This window comes from Salvelinus sp. IW2-2015, linkage group LG9 (assembly GCF_002910315.2).
Source record: "Salvelinus sp. IW2-2015 linkage group LG9, ASM291031v2, whole genome shotgun sequence".
NCBI classification, from domain to species: domain Eukaryota; kingdom Metazoa; phylum Chordata; class Actinopteri; order Salmoniformes; family Salmonidae; genus Salvelinus; species Salvelinus sp. IW2-2015.
Window position 1 is genome coordinate 14,632,664 of NC_036849.1, and position 8,532 is coordinate 14,641,195.

The following is an 8,532-nucleotide window of genomic DNA, read 5'->3' on the forward strand; positions in this document are numbered from 1 at the left end:
CACACACACACACACACACACACACACACACACACACACACACACACACACACACACACACACACACACACACACACACACACTGGAGATCATATTGTGTTTGTTGTCACAGGGTTCCAGGGAGGAGTGGCTAAGTGACATCCTGCCCAAGATTGCTGAAGTGCTGAAACTCCAAGACATTTCCTCCATACAGCTGGAGATAGTGACTCTGAGTCAAGCTTACCCTGATCTCAGGTTAAACTTTCATACTTGTTATTCACATAGCTACAGTATTTTCTAACAACAGTTATGTGATTTTGTATTTCCTTTGCATATTCTAGTGCAGTGATTGCTTATATTGATACAGCTGAAACAGTTCCTTTTATAATGCTAAATGAAGTTACAGTGCCTTGGCACAAGGCCAATAACACAGTGCAGATGATGCTGTGTTTGCGTTGAACACACAGTGAGCTCAACCTTTTCCACTTTAACCCACAGTGAATTCCAGGTGTCCGCCCTGCTTAGCCTCAAATCCAACCTTTCTGCCTCTGCCGTGACGAGGGTAAAGAAGACCCTTCTGGACAACCAGGACACCACCAGCTCCCAGGATGCCCCATCTTTTTTCTCCAAGGTACAGGTCAAATGAGTGTTGAATACTGTTAATGAATCAAGTCTGCAATGCTCTTGTAAGGAAAGTACCCTAAAGAGGGGACTAGCGTGGTTCTGGTTCCGGTTCTGACCGAAATGTTCGCTTATAAATTGTTCTGTGGACACCATAGATTGAAATAGCATGCATTCAGCGATAGCCCTAGATCTCACGGACTCGGGAGTATATATCTTCCACATGTGTACCTCAGGCTGTGAAATCTGACATCACTTGAAGCTGGGATGTCCTGCCTACCATTTCATTCACTCTTCCAACTCTCCATCAACTCCTGGCTGAACGCTACGTCACAGCCACTGACAAAGCACATGCCTGCAATCCTTAGTTCCTAGCGTAGCAGGAGAGAATGGTTTCATCACATCCAGAACTTTATCAAAGTCATCAAAAATAATTCTGAGATTTTAAATATATGTTTTTTCTGTTTGTCATAGACAGACAAGATTAATATGAGAAGAATGGCCAGTTCATAATGAGTAGAGAATATGCACATTTTCTCTAACATGAAACATGTATTTTACAGTTATAAGGAAGTTGACATTTTATAGTTAGTCGTTTTAGAATTTGATTGTACTATATTTAGAAAGCGTATACGTCATTTCAAGCCTCAGTTTTGTTGAATAGCAAATACATCATAAAATATTTCATATGTGTATCATATTTGTACTGTGTACTTGAGCGTGTGTCCTCGAAAGTATTCTGCATTACAAGTTATTGTTTATTGCCATCTCATGATAAATAATTACTTGTGGGTACATAGATTATAATTTAGATTACATTTTCCCTTGAATTGGTTAGTCAATGACTAAAAGTCATTGTTACCATTCTGTCAATGAAAATGCAGAGTATACACTCTAACCAATTGTCTAGCCAACCATTATTTATTTTGTGTATCAGTTCCAGGTAAACGCTCACTTTACCAGTAAGCTACCTATGACTTTGGAAGGAGGAAGGAAACCACATTAACAGCCTTGTTGTTTACAGGATAGGCATTTCAAGTGAGTCAGGCTGCCAATCATTCCAGGTTAATGTCTCTGTATCCCTTGGAAGACTGTCAGTTTTAATAATAGGTTGTGATAAGGATTTAAGGGAAACACCATTCTTTGATGATAATATCCCCTGGGAGACCATTGTGGAAGCATGTAGTGGATGGTACCATTCAAATTGACTTTCTGATTACTGTATGTATTGTGAATTACTGTACATTTTGGAATTTCCAATATTCGAGTACTACTCTCTCTCTCACAAGCCAAAAAGACTGTTAGGGGATTTCCATTCTCAGCGGAAGCACAATCACTGATAGCCTTACTGCCGTTGTCTCCATCTACAGGGCACTATTGGTTCTAAGTCTTTCCATTAGGTATTTTTGATGAGGATTAAAACCACTTGACCTGAAAATGAAAAACTTTAGGCAGTTTTAATTCCAATTTCTCTTTAAGACCGTAAATAATAACTTGCCATATAGTACCTTTTAAAAAGTTGACAAAGACATGTAAACAGAGCTCCAAATATTGTGCAGTAGGGTGAGAAGTTGAGCGTCATGTTGTTTAGAATGAGGTCGTTATTGTCCTCTACCTGAGACTTCCCATACTCAGCAGCAAAAAAGGCAGCCATACCAGGCTGCAGACCTGGTTTGGGACAGAAAAATGGAGTACACCTCCTGGCTTGCCTCCAGAACCTCCCAGGTCTGTCTCTGTGACAGTCCTCCCGTCCAATGCAGCAGGGTAGGCAGGTGCTCCATAGTACTACAACAGAGGTAAACATGTATCAATACATAAAATTGGAGATATCTAGCCTGTACTCAAGCTATTCCCTATGGAATAAAATTAGTCAGTGCTGTGGATCATGCAGACTTTGGAAACCCTGTGGCATACTCATCCGTGTGAAGTGGGGCTGTTTAACTTTGTACTATAGCTTCTTACAGATTTTATGTTGTATTTTGCATGTTGAATTATTTATTTAATAAAAAGAGCTATTCATTACATGTATGTGAGGCACCTCTGTGTAGTTGACATTTCTCAATTTCTCCTTCATGGATTCAAGAATTATGTGGTTATTTAGTATTTTCTGCCTTACTCAAGGATTTCCCTTCAATTGGTTAGTCAATGATTCCAAGTCATTGTTACCATTCTGTCAATGAAAATGGAAAGTATACACTCTAAGCACTTGTCTAGCCGACCATTATTTATTTTGTGTATCAGTTCCAGGTAAACACTCACTTTACCAGTAAGCTACACTATCGGTCCAAAGTTTTAGAACACCTACTCATTCAAGGGTTTTTCTTTATTTTTGCTATTTTCTACATTGTAGAATAATAGTGAAGACATCAAACCTATGAAATAACACATATGGAATCATGTAGTAACCAAAAAAGTGTTAAACAAATCAAAATATATTTGAGATTCTTCAAATAGCCACCCTTTGCCTTGATGACAGCTTTGCACACTCTTGGCATTCTCTCAACCAGCTTCATCTGGAATGCTTTTCCAACAGTCTTGAAGGAGTTCCCACATATGCTGAGCACTTGTTGGCTGCTTTTCCTTCACTCTAAGGTCAGACTCATCCCAAACCATCTCAATTTGGTTGAGGTTGGGTGATTGTGGAGGCCAGTTCATCTGATGCAGCACTCCATCACTCTCCTTCGTGGTAAAATAGCCCTTATACAGCCTGGAGGTGTGTTGGGTCATTGTCCTGTTGAAAAACAAATGATAGTCCCACTAAGCCCAAACCAGATGGGATGGCGTATCGCTGCTGTGGTAGCCATGCTGGTTAAGTGTGCCTTGAATTCTAAATACATCACAGAGAGTGTCACCAGCAAAGCACCAACACACCATAACACTTCCTCCTCCATGCTTTACGGTTGGAAATACACATGCGAAGATCATCCGTTCACCCACACCGCATCTCACAAGGACACGGCGGTTGGATCCAAAAACCTCAAATTTGGACTCCAGACCAATGGACACATTTCCACTGGTCTAATGTCCATTGCTCATGTTTCTTGGCCCAAGCAAGTCTCTTCTTATTATTTTTATCCTTTAGTAGTGGTTTCTTTGTAGCAATTCGACCATGAAGGCCTGTAGGCCTCTCTCGGCCATGAAGGCCTCTCCTCTGAACAGTTGATGTTGAGATGTGTCTGTTACTTGAACTCTGTGAAGCATTTATTTGTCCTGCAATTTCTAAGGCTGATAATTCTAATGAACTTATCCTCTGCAGCATCCATCCTTCCATTCCTGTGGCGGTCTTCATGAGAGCCAGTTTCATCATAGCGCTTGATTGTTTTTGCGACTGCACTTGAAGAAACTTTCAATGTTCTTGAAATGTTCCGTATTGACTAACCTTCATGTCTTAAAGTAATGATGGACTGTCGTTTCTCTTTGCTTATTTGAGCTGTTCTTGCCATAATATGGACTTGGTCTTTTACCAAATAGCGCTATCTTCTGTATACCACCCTTACCTTGTCACAACACAACTGATTGTCTCAAATGCGTTAAGGAAAGAAATTCCACAAATGAACTTTTAAGAAGGCACACCTGTTAATTGAAATGCATTCCAGGTGACTACCTCATGAAGCTGGTTGGGAGAATGCCAAGAGTGTGCAAAGCTGTCATCAAGGAAAAGGATAGCTATTTGAAGAATATCAAATATCAAATAAATTATTTGTTCAACACTTCTTTTTGTTTACTACATGTTTCCATATGTGTTATTTCATAGTTTTGTCATCTTCACCATTATTCTACAATGTAGAAAATTGTAAAAATAAAGAAAAACCTTTGTATGACAAGATGTTCTAAAACTTTTGACCGGTAGTGTACCTATGACTTTGGAAGGAGGAAGGAAACCACATTTACAGCCTTGTTAACAGGAAAGATGTTTAGAGTGAATCAGGCTGCCAATTCTTCCAGGTTAATGTCTTTATCTCCACTGGAAGACTGTCAGTGATTTATAATAGTTTGTGATAATGATATGAAGGGAAACACCATACTGTTCATTGAAAAAGATAAGCTAAATACCATCCTACCTCTCCAATGGAGCCATCCAAAATGCATTCAAATTGACTTACTGATTACTGTATTTGTACATTTTGGAATTTCCAATATTCGAGTACTACTCTCACAAGCCAAAAAGACTGTTAGGGGATTTCTCAGCGGAAGCACAATCACTGATAGCCTTCCCGCCGTTGTCTCCATCTACAGGGCACTATTGGTTCTAAGTCTTTCCATTAGGCATTTTTGATGAGGATTAAAACCACTTGACCTGAAAATGAAAAACTTTAGGCAGTTTTAATTCCAATTTCTCTTTAAGACCGTAAATAATAACTTGCCATATAGTACCTTTTAAAAAGTTGACAAAGACATGTAAACAGAGCTCCAAATATTGTGCAGTAGGGTGAGAACTTGAGGGTCATGTTGTTTAGAGTGGGCTCGTTATTGTCCTTTGCCAGAGACGTCCCAGTTCACACACTCAGCAGCAAAAAAGCCAGCCAAACCAGGGTGCAGACCTGGTTTGGGAGAGGTCAATGGGGTACACTTCCTGGCTTGCCTCCAGAACCTCCCGGGTCAGTCTCCATGACAGGCCTCCCTTCCAGCGCAGCAGGGCTGGAAGGTGCTCAGCAGCACTACAACAGAGATAAACATTTATCAATACATAATATTGGAGATATCAAGCCTGTTCTCAAGCTAATCCCTATGTAATAAAATTACTTTCAGTGCTGTGGACCATGCAGACTTTTGAAACCCTGTGGTATACTCTGTTTTACCTTGTACTGGCATTGTCCCTCAGTATCTCACTGACTGTTATCTTGAGACTTTCAATGTCGCTGCACTCCAGCACTTCTCTCACTTTAATCAGTATGATGTTCCACTGTTTAACATCAGGATTCTGATAAAAAATAAGTAATGTCAGTAGAAGAATGTTGACCTTTTAAAGTAATTACACATTCTGAGAAGAACCAGCTGCATCTTATCAGGTAGAAAGGAGGCATTTATAGTAATTGGTGTACAACAGGACTAGCTTTTTCACCAGGCCTGAGAAGATGGAGTGAAGGAGCTCGGCATCATGCATCACTCTTTTGTTCACATAATCCCATCTCTTCACCAGCTTCCCATGGTTACTCTGCACCAGGTGTTGGAGGTACAGAAGGGTGATGCACTGATAGGCTTTGTTAATCACAGTCTGCAGAGAGAAGGGACAGAGATGTATAAAAATTTTATACAGAGATGTATAAAATAATATGCTGGAAAGAACAAGAGAGAAGTGTTGAGTATTTCACATTACAGTTTCGTTATAAGAATGTAATAGGAGGGGCCTCCCGGGTGGTGCAGTGGTCTGTGCCACCAGAGACTCTGGGTTCGAGTCCAGGCTCTGTCGCAGCCGGCCGCGACAGGGAGGCCCATGGGGCGGCGCACAATTGGCCCAGCGTCGCCCGGGTTAGGGAGGGTTTGGCCGGCAGAGATATCCTTGTCTCATCGCGCTCCTGTGGCGGGCCGGGCGCAGTGCACGCTGACCAGGTTGCCAGGTGTACGGTGTTTCCTCTGACACATTGGTGCGGCTGGCTTCCTGGTTGGATGGGCATTGTGTCAAGAAGAAGTGCGGCTTGGTTGGGTTGTGTTTCGGAGGACGCATGGCTCTCGACCTTCGCCTCTCCCGAGTCCGTACGGGAGTTGCAGCGATGAGACAAGACTGTAACTACTACAAATTGGATACCACGAAATTGGGGAGAGAAAAAAAAGAAGAAGAATGTAATAGGAATGCTCTCACACCAGATGTGAACAGTGAACACACCTTTTGCGTATCCTTGTCTTTGGGAAGGTCTTGGAAAATAAATGTAATATCTTTCATTAGATTTTCCATTTGTTCATCCTCTCTTTTGAAATACTTCTTCAAGGAAATCTGGGGATCACAAAACATTGTAACACTGTCCAGTTTCCCTTAATGGTTTCAATATAATTTAATACAAATGAAGATTACAAAATGAATGTGTTTCTAGGATGAAGTTCATATTGGAAGTGGGAACTTGTGGATTTTGAACAGATAGGCTTGTCTTGCTATAGTATTCTATTCAGCTGGGGGGGGGGGGATTAACCTGTGCAAGTTGAATTGGTTTTTCCAGGAGAAGCTTCCAAGAAAGAGCTTCCAACCCCTTAAGTGTTGATATGGTTTTAACACAGTCTAAGCTTGTGTAATCTTTGGCAATCCTTGAAATATACAACCTGCAACAGATACATAATCATAATGATTATCATGATTCAACAACAATACATGAGATTTGATTTCATAGCATAAGAAGAACATATAAAACTTACTTGAGTTCATTGCAGGTGTTGAAAGTCTTAAAGAAGTGCATTGTACCTGATGTTCCCATTCCTGCTTGTTTCTGAAGGTGCTTCTTTTCAACATTAACATACCTGCACAGTTTAGCACAATAAGCACATTCATTCAACATTTTGCCTGGTCTCAGTGCATTACTAGACAAACAGCAAGACAATGAAACCGTAGTGTGGTACTAAGAAAAGGTGACAACTACCTTTCCACAAAGTCCTGTAGCTCTTGCCAACAGACTATTTGGACCTTGCGCATCAGAGTTTGGCTCATCATCTTTGCTTTCTGGAGAACAGCATTGATGCACTATGTAGAGGAGGAAGAGTCACAGGGAGAGAAATGGTTTAGTATAGATTTACAGTGATACACTTTATTATCTCTTTACACATCACTGCTGGTTAAAGTACCTGGATGACATCCAGATGCAGTTTGATAAAGGCCTCCTCTCCAGAGACACACACCTCTCTACCTGACACCTCGTTCTGAAGGATCCTCCTCAGTGATGTGGAGGTGTCCTCCTACAATGGGTCAGACAGAGAGACTGAAATATGTAAAATCTTCACAGGAACTTCATGGGTTATTATCAAATAAAATATGTTTAAAAATCAATACATGATAGAAATCTAGCCCTCAAGAAGTGTGCTTGTTTTGAGATGACTTCACATCACCTATAGGTTATTCACCTGCACAGTGGCCAGGAGTTTATTCTCAGCTTGTGGGATCCAGTCTGTCAGAAGGAGAAGGTCAACTGCATGTATAGCCTCATCCCAGATGTTGGGGTGTCCTAGCAGCTCCTCACTAGAAAAACAACCCAGAAAATGTATGCCATTACTGCTTTAGTATCAGAATCAGTACTACACCATCCCAGTGAGAGTGAATGAGAGAGAGAGAGAGAGAGAGAGAGAGAGTGTGCAGGTGGGACAGAGTACCTCAAGTATGTGTGTAGTACCCAGTCAAGAACTGTGAAGGCCTCTTTTTTTGTGTTGACATGCTGAAGGATCTGCTGTAGACAGTCAAACGTACGCTGATGATAGCAAGCAATCAAATGCTTCAGCAACTGAGCCTCTTTGAGCAGGGGTGCCAACCTCAGAAGCTCCCCTTGCACAGTTATTTGCACCTTTATCAGGTAGCCCTCCAGCTGATTCACAGTGTTCCCTGCTGGCAGTTTGGGGAAGTGTTTGTCCACAGACGCTTCAATAAGATGAAAAACTTCTGGGTGTGTATCGTCCTTCTTCTGAGCCTCATGGCACATAATCTCTTCTGGTGGCCCCTCCAAATTAGCTTCAAGTCTCTCTTGAGGGACAACATGGTTGTCCCAAAGCTTCTGCAAGTACACTGAGCAACAACTGTCCCTTCTCCTGACCCCCCTGATTGTCCAACTCCTGATGGTTGTTAAAGCCATTCTCCATGTAGGGATTCCCATACCCCACATTCCCGGTTTGGTCCTCTTCTGTGAATAATACCAATAATGCAATGCATTTGAATGAATACAGTGCTCCAAAAAAATATGCAAAAGACCATTATTCATGTATTCTTAGTTTATTCATTATAAATTGAATACTGTTTGTTTT